Source organism: Carcharodon carcharias, chromosome 23, assembly GCF_017639515.1.
Source record: "Carcharodon carcharias isolate sCarCar2 chromosome 23, sCarCar2.pri, whole genome shotgun sequence".
NCBI classification, from domain to species: Eukaryota; Metazoa; Chordata; class Chondrichthyes; order Lamniformes; family Lamnidae; genus Carcharodon; species Carcharodon carcharias.
In genome coordinates this window covers 40,586,365-40,600,396 of record NC_054489.1, presented here as the reverse complement: position 1 = coordinate 40,600,396, position 14,032 = coordinate 40,586,365, and positions in this window count along the sequence as shown.

The following is a 14,032-nucleotide window of genomic DNA, read 5'->3' as shown; positions in this document are numbered from 1 at the left end:
ACTATTTGGCCCCTCGATCCTGCTCCGCCATTTAATAAGATCATGGCTAATCTTGTGTTTCAATTTCCACAATTCCATCTATCCCCATAACCTTTGATTCCCTTGTCTAACAAGAATCTATCTACCTCTGCCTTAGAAATATTCAATGGCTCCGCCTCCACCACCTTGTGAGGCAGAGAATTCCAAAGTCACACAACCTCTGAGAGAAAAAAATTCTCATCTCTGTCCTAAAAGGGCAAACCCTAATTTTAAAACAATGTCCCTTAGTTCTGAACTCAACCACAAGAGGAAAAATCATTTTGACCTTGACCTTGACTTTGTCAAGGCCATTCAGGATCTATGTATACTTCAATCAAATCATCCCTCACTCCTCTAAACTCCAGTGGAAACAAGCCCAGTCTGTCCAACCTTTCCTCATAAGACAACCCACTCATTCCAAGTATCAATCTAGTAAACTTCCTTTGAGCCACCTCCAATGCTTTTAAATCCTACCTTGAATAAGGAGGCCAAAACTGCACACGGTATTTGAGATGCAGTCTCACCAATAACTGAGGCATAGCATCCTTACTTTTATGTTCAATTCCTCTCGTAATAAAGGATAACATTCCATTATCCTTCTTAATTACTTGCTGTACCTGCACCCATTTTTGTGACTCATGTACTAGAACACCTAGATCCCTCTGCACCTTAGAATTATGCAGCCTTTCTCCATTTAATTAATACGCTGCTTTTTTGTTCTTCCTGCCAAAGTGAAGAACTTCACACTTAGAAAATCGTAATACAATCAGTCAATATGGTTTTGTGAAAGAGAAATCATGTTTGACAAATGTATTTGAGTTCTTTAAGGATGTAGCAAATAGGGTGAATAAAGGAATAAAGTAGATGTACTGTGTTTGAATTCCCAAAAGGCATTCGATAAGATGCCACATAAAAAATTACTGCACAAGGTAAGAGCTCAGTATGCTGAGAGTGATATATTTGTATGAATCGAGGATTGGTTAACTAACAGGAAACAGAGTCAGGATGTATGGATCATTTTCAGGTTGGAAACTAATGAATGGAGTGTCACAGGGATCAGTGCTGGCACCTCAACTATTTATAATCTATGACTTGGGTGGACTGTATTGTCGCAAAATTTGAAGATGTTACAAAGATAGGTGGGAAAGCAAGTTGTGAGGAGGATATAAGGATACAAAGACTCCGCAGAGGGGCATAGATAGGTCAAGTGAGTGAACAAAAACTTGGCCAAGAAAGAATAATGTGGGAAAATGTGAGGTTGTCCAATTGGCCTGAAGAATAGGAAAGCAGAATTTATTTAAATGGAGACAGACTGCAGAATGCTACAGTACAGAGAGATCTTGGCATCCTTGTACATGAATCACAAAAGTTAACATGCGGGTACAGCAAATAAGTAGGAAGCCAAATGGAATGTTAGCTTTTTTTGCAAGGGAATAGAGTATAAAAGTAGGGAAGTCTTGCTACAACTGTACAGGGTGCTTGTGGGACCTCACCTAGAGTACTGTGTATAATTTAGGCCTCCTTATTTAAGGAAGATTCCACTTACATTGGAAACAGTTCAGCGGAGGTTCACTAGGCTGATTCCTGGGATGAAAGGGTTGTCTTATGAGGAAAAGTTGGGCCTATACTCATTGGAGTTTAGAAGAATGAGAGGCAATCTTATTGAAACATATAAGATTCCAAGGGATCTTGACAGGGGTGGAAGTTGAGTGGTGTTTCCCCTCATGAGGGAATCTGGAACATAGTTTAAAAATAAGGGGTTTCTTATTTATGCCGGAGATGTGGAGGCATTTCTTCTCCCATTGGGTCGTTTATCTTTGGAATTCTCTTCCACAGAGAGCAGCAGAGGCTGGGTTGTTGAATATCTTCAATCAGATGTGTTATGAGGGCCGGTCCAATCAGAGGCAGGGATAATGGAAGGTCTCAAGCGATTGTAAGAACATACCAAGGATGATGGGGAGAAGGTCTAGGACATTAATTCACTCTGAAACCAAATGGTGAAGCAAGAAACCAGACACCAATCTTTTACTCAATACTAGATTTATTTACAGAATGCAACATTACAAATTCCTGCCTCCTCCCTAACCACCACCCAGCGTTGCATAAGTTTGTCTTTATACTTGATCAAGGTGCTTAATCAATCATTGCTCTTCACTTGTGTATCATTAACCTTAATAATACAATTAACATATGATCAGAGAGGAATGTCAATGGTGAGGGCATTAGCACGAAGGGCGGGAGATGGCATGTCCATTGTCACAGAGTCATGGGTAATGGTGGGAGGTCCGAGGGTGACAGAGGGAAGGTACACAGTGATGTTCAGAGAGTCAAGGGTGATGATCTCAAACTCGAAGGTGACAGAGGGATGGTGGACTGTGATGGGTTCCCAGTGAAGGGTGATTCTGGTTCTGTCACTGGCCATTGTTCCAAACTTACTATTAAACTGACAGGAGCCCACATCCAAGTGGGAGGAGTCCACTGAGGGTGTGGTGGGAGTTTTAGGTGGGACCCATGGGAGGATTTGAAAATCTCATTGCGCAGCAGCTTTATGGATAAAAACCATGACCACAGAAGTGCTAATATCATTGCCTGCCTTATTCACACAGTTAAACTGTGTGATTATTCAGGTTTGATACGCCCGATATTCCTGCAACCCTGGGAACAGAAGAAGAGAATACACAAAAGGATGGCTGACGCCTGCCAACACCAAAGGCCACAAAACCAGCAGCAGGCAGCACCAGGCAGGGAAGTTGGCCAGGAGGCAGGGCATCTAGGAAAGATGGGCACTGGCGCATCAGCGCTTCGTCAGGCCAAGAACTAACTATGTGCAAATGTCAGAGAGGAAATGCCGGAGATGGCTAAGGCGGACCCAGTATGTGGTCACAAGCAGGTGAATTTGGCAGAAACCCCATGCCAATGGCCTTATTGTAGCGCTCGATTTTTTCACCAGCAGTTGTTTCCAGGGCTCCATGGGCAATATGTGCGGCATTTTCTAGGCTGCTATGCACAGGTGGATAAAGGAGGTGATTAATGCCCTCTTCCATCATGCAAATAAATTCATCAATTACTCCACAGATGAGGACAGCCATGGAAGCAAGAGCATTGGGCTTTGGGACTATCGCTTGTTTCTCTAGAGTGCAAGGGGTTAGTTTTCTGCATTTGGCAGTAAAGTGAGTTTTAACTGTTTTGGTGTCAACCAATTAAACTAAATTAACAAAATGAGGGGCAAAATAAACACAGCCCCTAAATTAGGGAGACTGCAAAACCAAGGATCAAGTTAAAGTGAGTTTTAGTTGGACTGGGCTTGTTAGACAATGATTGGTATCAATTATCCTCATGTTTCAGCAACAAGTTCCCCCACCATCAAGTCACTCATCATTTCCAATTGGTCACAAAATAGTAAATCCCTAATGTGGCAGCACTCCTTGTGGCACTCCATCACACAAAATATTAAAACTATTCCTCAACATTTTGTGTGTTTCTTCTTCTCAAAAGCATTCCACCAACTTTATCAGATTTTTCTGATTCAAGAAGTGGAAACAAAACTTGCTGTCAAAATAAAATAACTTTTGTCATCTGTCTCTGTGCAGCTCTTTGAGACTGCCACACTACTTTTTTGGATCTTGGTTATGTTAGATAAGGATCAGACAGTGTTGAACAGTCAGAAGGTGTTGACAGTGAAATGGCAGACTAGGACACTGCTCTGCTTTTAAAACTAAGTATCACCTAACTTCAGCGTTAATATTCTCTCTTCTGTCTGAAGTTTAATCCCTACTCCAGAGCTTTTGCAGGCTGAGAATTCAGTGTACTACAGTGGGAGTGCTGTATTGTTGGAGAGTTGTCTTTCAAATGAGATATTAAACTAAGGATCTGTCTTCCTGTTCAACTGAATATAAAAGAACCCATGGCATCATTCAGTACCAAATTGCATTTATTTTGCACCTTTAAAATCCCAAGGTATTCCACAGAGTCATTGTATTAAAAATTAAACCAAAGTGAATGATATTAGAAGGGTGATCAAAAGCTTGATCAAAGAGTTTTCAGGATTTCAAAAGAGGAGAAGGAATTGGAGAGGAGGAGAGGTTTAGGCAGGGAACTCCATGGGGTGGGGTCTAAGCAGTGGAAGGGACAAGTGTCAATACTAGGACAAAGGGAGGGAGAATACACTAGAGGATAGAGTTAAAGGTGTGGAGAGTTGGGGGTTGTGAACTTGAGGGTTGGAGGAGGGTGCAAAGATAGGGTGGGGTGTGATCATAAAGTGATTTAACTCAATGATATGAATATTAAATTTGAGGTGTTGGGAAACTGGGAGCTAATGTAGATTAGTAATGGCGAGATGAGTAAATAGAGCTTGATGCAGGAGATGGATAGCTTTGGATGAGCTTCAACGTACTCAAGGTGTAGCAGAGAAGGTCATCTAGGAGAGCATCAGAATAGTTGAGTCAAAATGGGATTAAGGCAGGGAGGAGGTTTCAGCAGTGAATGTGCTGTGAGGTGAAGATGTGAATGAATAATTTTAGAGGTGAGAAATGTGATCTTTGTGATGGAGAGGTTATGAGATCAGAAACACACACTGCATCAAATATGACACCTCAACCTGAGACATCAACCAGAGAGAGGGCTGTAATCAGTGGCATGACCACAGGTTTTGTGATGGTGGCTAAAAACAGCAGATGGTCTTCCCAATACATAGAGGAATCTGCAACTTATCCAGGACTGGATGTTGGATAAGCAGTCTGACAACACAAAGGTAATGGAGGAGTCAAGACAGATAGTGGTGAGGAAGAGATGGGAGTCATCAACGTATCTTTGGAAGTTGACCCATGTCTGTGGATGATGCTGCTAAGGATGTGACATGAAATTGTGGAAAAATTTGGGGCAAAGGATAGATCATTGTGGGAATCTAGAGGTAACAGTGCAGAGGAAGGAAGCTGCACTGGCTATATTGGAGAACTAAGAGTGGGACCAAGCAAGTGCAGTCCTACAGAGCTGGATTGTACAGTCAATCACATCAATGGGTGTGGAGTGGTTGAAGAGGCCATTTGTGCATTTGTCTAGAGACATTTTTGTGCTGTGCTTAGGGTGGAAACCTAAATGGAGAGGTTCAAACATGGAATTGCAGGCAAGAAAAACTGGGAATAATCCCAGTGTTCCAGGCACCATTCATCCCTCAACTGAAATAGATGAATATCTTTATTATCTTTATCGTTATGAAATTTAGCAGTGTGAAAATTGTGTGTTCATTAAGTCTTTCTATAAGAAAGTGATCAGAATAATCATCCTCTCACAAAAAACAAAAGCTTGTCCACTTTTGCTCTCTGACGTGGAAAAATTTAGAAAAGTTTGGATGCTTTTTGAGAAACTAGGTTGAGACAAGATGATATTTAATACATGCTAAAAAACATGGAGGTAATCTCTATAACCTTAAAACTTTGGGCACTATTTCATAATAATTATGACTTAACTCTTTTCTATTAGATTGCTTGCTGTAACATATGTACATACAGTATTCATGTATTGTTGTTTGCATATGTATATGTATTTGTATTCATTGATTTGGTGAAGGCTTTAAGAAATAAATGAAAATTGGACTGCAGCCAAAGCCTCAAATTCTGGATAATTTACCACCTCTGGTGATACTGTGATGACCTTTGATTCAAAGGCAGTGCAGTAAGAAAAATTTGTAATTTCTTTAAAATGTCTAGGGAATCTGTAATCATTTTTAAGAATGCTTGAAAAGGAATTTTAAGAGTTTGCATCAATTGTAAAGGGATCAATTGTAATTTTCTTGGATAATAAGAAATACTAGTCCATGTGACCTTGCAATCCTTGACCAGGAAGCAGTAACAACAGGAAGGTAGTTAAGATACAAAAAGCTGTGTGGCCAGAGAAAACACATTTAGGGGAAGGAGCTGTGTGTGTAATACAATTAAACAAGAGAGAAAGCTGAAGACAGAGTTACAGCAGTGATTGTTAATTGGACAGTTTTTGTGCTGCTGCTTCAATTTTGCCAAAGCTGACCAGGCCATTTAATGGGTTCATGAAGGAGATCAGATAAAGGGGTCTCTGGAGAATCTGTGCCATCAACACTGTTGTGAACCTAGCTAAGGGTGTTCTGCAGGAGTGTGCCATTTACAAGATGATCGTCTCCAAAGATGGAATACAGCTGCCAGTGAACGTAATTCAATGGCTGAACCGATTGAGTGGGAAAGCGAGAAAGTCTCTATACCAGAGACCTGTTAGAGAACTTTGGAACTGCACATGGCGCCACATGTCTGTGGGGAGCAATGTAGCTGCTTCTGGCTTTATAAGATGTATCTTTGTTGTATGAACTATTTGAAGTGAAATTTAACTTTTTAGTTGAATTATTGTTTGCCTGTTAATTCACACTGAATTTGCATTAGTTTTGATTTGTGTTAAAGTAAAAGTTATGAGAAGAATTTTGTTCATAATTTCTTCATCTGGGGTCATTTGGTTATTTTGGTTTATGGTTCCCCCATGATGACTGAAACATAATTGAAGGCTTGAATCCAGGATTGAATCTAGAGACTGTAAAATGGGTTCACTGGAAATGTCCAGCGTATAAACAAACAAGATTTCACGTTTGCCTTTGCCATGTTGTATTAAGAAATCAACATGAATACCTTTGGGCTTACGTCTTTACTGAAAAAGAGGATCTGACTCTCAGGGGCTTGAAATAGTTGAAGAAAAATGATTTACGGCTGTAGCAATCACATGGGGATTAACCTAAGATTAGGAGCTAAAAGGGATGGGATCCTTGAAGAATTGGCTCAGCACCTGGAAAGAAGAAAGGACAGGTTCTGTAAATGATTAATTCGCCAGAATTAAAAAAGAAATAGAACTAAGGCAGATTGACTTAGAAAGAGAGAAATTAGTAAATGTGGAAAGTGATAAGGAAGAGGTAGAGGGAGAGAGAGAGATGACAAAATTTGCAATGGATCATGAGTTCCGATTACATGAGCTTGAGTTAACGAGGAGAAGAGAGGCCAACTTGGAGAGAACTCCTCTTATTCTGACTTGGTGAGGAATCTTCATTTAGTACCTAAGGTTAGTGTGGAGGGAGAGGAGATATACGGCCGCATTGGTGTCAGGAGTCATGGTGGGCGGGGAAAGACAATATGATGAGTAGGCCAAAAATCGTTTTTACACCGTCGTGAAACCAGATTGCGATCGTCCACTCCACCCATCAATGCCAGGCCGTATTTCCTGCCGCCGCAGGTCGAGAACATTATCTTAATACGTTTACATCAAATTTACCACTTCAGAACAGTGTGCTGCCCGACTGCCCTTAAAAGGCATGCACCTGACGAGCTGAACTTCAAGGGGAACTCAGAGGTGAGTGCACACAACCTTGCACAGCGCTCGTGAGCATCACCCATTGGACAGTAAGGGAGAGGCACCGCGCATTTGCAGGGGGCGCTGACAAGTCGTTTTTTTTCCCCAGCTGCCTTTCAGTGCGGTGCCAGGGCAAGGGCTCCAGTGCAGATCAGGCCAGTGGGGTGGGGGGCAAGACAGCACAGAAAGGCTGAGGGAAAGACTCAAGTACATGTCGGGGCGGTGGGGGGAGGGCGGGTGATGGAAGCGGCCATGCACTTTGAAAAGCTTGTCAAGAGTGAGTATTCTCCTGCAGCTGGAACCATTCAGCTGCAGCTCCATTGACATGCTGGGAGTCGGAGCCTCTGAAGCTTTTCTGCCCCCTCAATCAACACAAAAGCGTGAAAGAGCCACCAAATGCTCCAGAGCTTTTCACCCCTCAGGCACAGACTTCAAGTTAATGTGCATTTTAGGGGGCAGCAGAGCAACTGGCCGGCTGGGCAAGTTGTACAATCCCCTTGCTAAAGCTGGCCATGGCACAGTCACTGCTGGAGGCGCTCACACCCCCTTGCAAATTCTTTATTAAGATTTGGACCAGTCTCTCCCATGGTTCAAGCTAACAGTGCAGCCTTGCAGTGCGGGTTAGGAGAATGCCTGTGCCTGAGCTGAAAGCACAGCATGCAGTCCAGTGGCTGAAGCTGCCGCCAATTGTTCAAATGGACAGACGTGGGTGGGGTTTTGGACAGCCGATGAGCACAGTACACACTGGCCATCCAAGTGGTGGCCAGCACTCTCCGGCATGCATAAAGAAGCCTTCAGACTTAACCAAGAGAAGTTCTTAGTACACTTATGCTAACCCACCCATGTCTCTCTTTGATCCTGCAGGAAGAGAACATCAGGATCATGGAGCTGGTGATTTAGCGGTCTGCCTAATGACTAACAGAGACCAGAGAAAAAGAAAAAGAGAGTGACGGAGGCGTCTGGCTCAGCAAAGGGAGCAGCACCATAAGATAAGACCAAAAGACATAGGAGCAGAAAATAGGCCATTCGGCCCATCGAGTCTGCTCTGCCATTCAATCATGGCTGATAAGTTTCTCAACCCCATTCTCCCGCCTTCTCCTAATAACCTTTGATCCCCTTACCAATCAAGAACCTATCTATCTCAGTCTTAAATACACTCAATGACCTGGCCTCCACAGCCCTCTGTGGCAATGAATTCCATAGATTCACCACTCTCTATGGACATTCTAAGCCATCATGAGGTCATTAATATTCGACCACAAAGCATGGAATGGAATCACGGGATGCAAATAAAGTATACCTTTTATCAGGATTTGTAATGACTAGTCAAGTTGATTGAAGGCAATGGCCAAGGTGCCAAGTATTGACACATTGTGTTGACCATTTGTCCATATAAAGCTGGAAAGAGCAAGTGACATGTGCAGACATCCAGATCTGTTCTTGAACCAGCCTTTAAGGATCCCCTCTAGCACATACACTGTTTTCCCAATAACCAGTGCCCCACAATGCAAGAATCCCTTTCAGAAAAGAAACATACAAACTTGAATACAAGGGCAGAAAATCCTTTTCTGCACAAACATCTAACCAGACTGAACTTAATCACTGAGAAATACAACACTGCTCCAAAAACATTTCAATGTTTATGAAGTGCATCATCATGTCTACTTATACCAGATACAAACTGTTTACACTCCACAAGTGCCCATCCTATATTAAGACATTAGGCACTCATGACAGACTTACCTCCCTCAAGCTGAAGGGGCGGCAGGGCCTGCTGCACACACAGCTGTAGATCTGCAGCAAACCAACACTTGTAGGCACCTCATTAGACCCAGGGTCTATAGACAGCACCTTTCATTCTTGCAGATGTCTGAGAACCAATGTCGCTGAAGACTACGCATGTCTAGGGAACAAGTTAGTCATATATGCCACCTGCTGCAGGATTTGGCGCAATGGGGACATGGAGGGTATTCACTGCCAGTGACCATGTAAGTGACCATGGCACTCAATTTTTATACCAGTGGCTCCTTTTAGGGCTCCACAGGTGACCTGTGTGGGATCTCACAAGTGCATCCAGGAGGACATGGACGCCATCTTGGTGAAGACATAGAACTTTGCGCATTTCATTCAGGATCAGGAAAGCCAGGAAGCAAGAGCGCTGGGATTTACACGGATATCAGCTTTTCCACAGGTGCAGGGCACCATTGACTGCAATCACGTGGCACTTAGAGCTCGATGGCAACAAGCAGTCCACTACATCAACCACAAGGTCTTCCACTCGCTGAACATTCAGCTGGTTTGCGCGAACACCACAAACATATTCTGCGCACGATTCCCAATGAGCGTCCATGACTCCTACATCCTTAGCAGGTCTCAGATCCCTGACATCTTCCAGGGTCCACAGATGCTCCACGATTGGCTCCTTGGGGACAAGGGCTACCTACAGAGGACGAGGCCCATGTGACAACGCCAGACTTCAGTGGAGGAAACTAAAGGCATTTTGAAAATGAGGTTCCGCTGCCTTGACAGGTCCGGTGGAGCACTGGAATACAGTCCCCAGTGAGTGTCGCTCATCTTTGTCACTTGCTGCGTGCTCCACAACCTTGTACTGCAATAGAGGGAGGCCCTGGCTGAGGATGATATGGATGTATCCTCCGATGAGGAGGACATCGAAGGGGATGACAGTGATGAGGTTCTTGAAGGTGAGGATCCCGGCGAAGAGGCCATTGCAGTGGCCAGACAAGGTAGGCGTTCTCGGGAGGCCATCATTGCCGCAATATTCATGGAGGATGATGACAAGATGCAGTGAAGGCAGTCCTGACATCCTCACCTTGCATCTGTGAATGTTTGACTCCTGTGTGGCTGCTGGTAGCGCACATACCCTCTACTCAGGCTCATGTCATGGAGATGCAGCAGAGGCTCTAATAGTCACTAGATTCCAGGAGGATGATGATGACATGCAGTGAGGACACTCCATAGATCTACACATAGCCTCTGTGAATGTCTGACTCCTGTCTGATTGAGGGCAGCGTGCTCATGCTCTGTTATCAGGGTCATATCAGGAATGAAATTTTAAATTCACCCGATCCTTTGTTAGCCTTCAGCACCTGACCCCTTCAGCAGCACAGTGTCCCCAGTCACAGATGCTGAAGAGACGGGGGCCAGCCTCACCTTAAAGGTGCTGAGTGCACATAGAGAGAATGACGGAACTCTGTGACTCCAGCCCACTACATTCTGGCAACAATGACCAGCACCATCGAGGTGCAGGGATCAGTAATGTGTCCACTGAGTGTGAAGCCAGACCATCACTTTGGTCTGAAGATTACACACTGCACAGGGAAGAGGCCCTGGACTGAGACACCTGCCTTTATCATGTGCAGGTTTCACATCTGAGTGACATGCACACTGCTCATCATAACAAGGAGTCGTAGGCAAGGAGACATTCCTGGGAGTTTATTTACAATAGTGAACATCAAATACAAGTGATTAACACACCTGCCCAGGTTGTGAAACTACATCTTCTTCACCCTTTTACTGTTGTTTTGATTGCACTTTAGTCCAACGCTCCTGATCTATGGGCACCCGGTGCGGAAGGGGGTCGGGAAGGAGGAGGACCTCCTCGTGAACCTGCTCCTGGGCCTGGCCAAGTTGGCTATTAACAGGTCCAGGCAGCGAGCGATCGACGGGGGAGTCCCGCCCAATTGTTTGTCCCTCTTCCGCGGCTATGTTCGTGGCCGGATGTCCCTGGAGAGGGAGCACGCGGTGTCTGTCGGCACTCTCGAGGCCTTCCATGCTCGGTGGGCACCGCGGGGACTGGGGTGCTTTATCGACCCCTTTAGTCACATTTTGGTTTAAAGTTTGTAAGTTTCCTTTAAACTTTGCTCTTGGTTTTACAGCTGACCTAAATTAGGGGCTGTGCCTGATTTATCCCAATTTTGTTAATTTGGTTTTATTGGTTTTAACTCGAAAGAGTTACATCTTCCTCACCCTTTTACTGTTGTTTTGATTGCACTTTAGTCCAACGCTCCTGATCTATGGGTACCTGGTGCGGAGAGGGGCCAGTGGGAGGAGGACGCCCTCATGAACCTGTTCCTGGGCCTGGCCAAGTTGGCCATTAACAGGCCCAGGCAGTGGGCGATCAAATGGGTTGCCTGACCCTACTGTCTGCCCCTCTTTCATGGCTACGTTCCCTGGAGAGGGAGCATGTGGTGTCAGCTGGCACCATCAAGGCCTTCCATGCTTGGTGGGCACCGCGGGGACTGGAGTGTTTTATTGATCCCCTTAATCACATTTTGATTTAATGTTGGTAAGTTTCCTTTAAATTTTGTCTTTTGCTTTTGCAGTTTCCCTTTAAGGGGCTGCTTTTTAATTTGTTCCCTGATTTGTTAATTTAGTTTATTTGGGTTTGACTCAAAAGAGTTACATCTTCCTCACCTTCTTAACCTTGCCACTATGTGTTGATGCTCCCCGAACACCCAGAGCAGAGGTACAGGCAGCCTTCTGACTGCTACTCCTTGGGCTGAATTTTCCCCTCGTTGGTGGCAAAGTTGAATAGCACACACAGGCGCGCTTCCGATTGGCGCCCCTGATCGAGGGTGCGGCGCCATTTACATGGGTGGACCAATTAAGGCCCACCCAGCGCGATGTCCGTACAGAAGCGTTATGCATTTCCTGTGAAGGTGGGAAGGGGGAATCCCAAAATTGAGAGCGTGCTCTTTTGCGCATGCGCATGAAAGAGCGCACTCATCTCCCTCAGGCTAAGTGCAGCCTCAGGGAGATCAGCTGTAGATGTTAAAAATCTCAAAATAGAAAAATAAAATTTCCCTAACATGTCCCCTCGTGACACTGTCACATGAGTTGAGACATGTCCATAATTTTCACAAAAACTTTATTAAAATTTTTAAAAACCTACATGAAACCTCATCCGGCCGGTGGATGAGGTTTCATGCTTTTTCTAATTTGTGCTGGGGCTCCTGGCCTGCCCACCAACCTTAAGGTTGGACGGGCAGGTCCTTTAATTACTTAATTGCCTCTGTCAATGGCCTCAATTGGCCATTGACAGGTCGGCGGGTGCACAGCTGATTTTGCTGCACCCCCGCCTTCCTGAAAACTTAAATGGGGCGGGGTGATGTCGGGAGTTCCGCCCGACATCACTGCGTGTCATTTTACGTGTCAGCGAGTGGGCCCCACCCCCGCGTAAAATCCTGCCCCTTGTCTGTGATGACCTTGGTGTGCATCCTCTGGAGGGCCGAGACCTGGAGGGCCCCAGCCTGCTTTCGGTGTCCTGCTGCGTGGCAGTGGTACCATCCTCGGCCTGTGGATCTGGAGCTGCTGGGGTCACAGAGGGGATTCAGATGGGCCGGACACTCCCAAGTCACCTGGTGGACGGCCCTGGGGTGTGCACATGCTGATCCTCTTCCGTATAGGTGCCCAAGGACCCCTGGCTGATTCCTTGAGGATAAGGGGGAAGCTGGAGTGAAATGGAGCTGCTCTGCACACCTTCGCATCGACACTGTTGGAAGCCAACTATGGTATCAGCAATGGAGCATAGTCCGTGCAACAGTGCAGGACCAATGTCGTCTGCCATCCAACCTGTGCATTGGAAAGCCGGCGCCATCAAATCTGACTGAAAGTGGACAGACTCCTCCATCGTGCTTCGCAATCTGAGGAGTGCAGCAGACATCCCTTCCTGATGTTCCTGAGCTTGCCTTTGCAGTTCCAGCAACTGAGGTATGACTGAATCTAGAGGCTCCTCATCTGACTTGGACTCAGCAGATTTCTGGCCTCCAGCAGTCCTCCGAGTGGCGGAAACCTAGGAAGTCCCTGCCGCCACTTGCTGTGTATCAGACTGTGCGATGTGTTCACTGGATTGTGCCCCCAAGGATAGTCTAGAACTAGGTCCTACTGAGATGTGTGTCTTTGCGCTGGTGGAGGCTGTGGTGTGTGCTGTGACAGGTCATCAATTACAGTGTCATCAGTTTTTTCTTCTGAGGTGCCTTCGGGGCTTGAGTTGAGGACGTGGGTTGTGACCTCCCGCAGCTGCTTCCCCGATGGCCCTGCGAAAACAAGGAGAGATAATTAGTAAAAGTCAGGGGACTGCGAAACTGGGAAACTGACTCACAGCATGGTTGTCTGATGGATGTTGCACTGCTGGGTCTTCACTTGGTTGAGCCGACCTCACCATCAGCACAGGAACGGTCCAGATCGTCACCGGCCAACAGGCTGACTCTATTTTCAAAGTCTGTGAGGACCTTGATGTTGGGCATTTCTCCACCAGTCTGTGAACTCTCCCTTTTGTTGTGTGCCAGCCTGTCCTGCATGAAGACAGATGGAGAGAGTGTAAGCAGGACGCCTGCCAGGCCAGATGAGAAGGATGCCTGGCATGTGTGGGTGGTGGGTGGTGCCATGGATAGGATGAGGACATGATCCACAGGGCAGATGTAGGTGTATGTGAGAGAGTGAATTGTGATTTCCCTTGAACTGGCAGTGAGTACAATCCCTGTGGATGTCAATTCTGACTGGTAGAGACATTGCTATGGTGAATGCACCAGGGAGCCTTGTCCCTCACGTTTTAGTTTATTCAAAGAAAGGGGAAATGTCTGGATACTTTTTATTTGGAAAAATATACCTTATTCATAAAATAAAAAGAAGAACATTA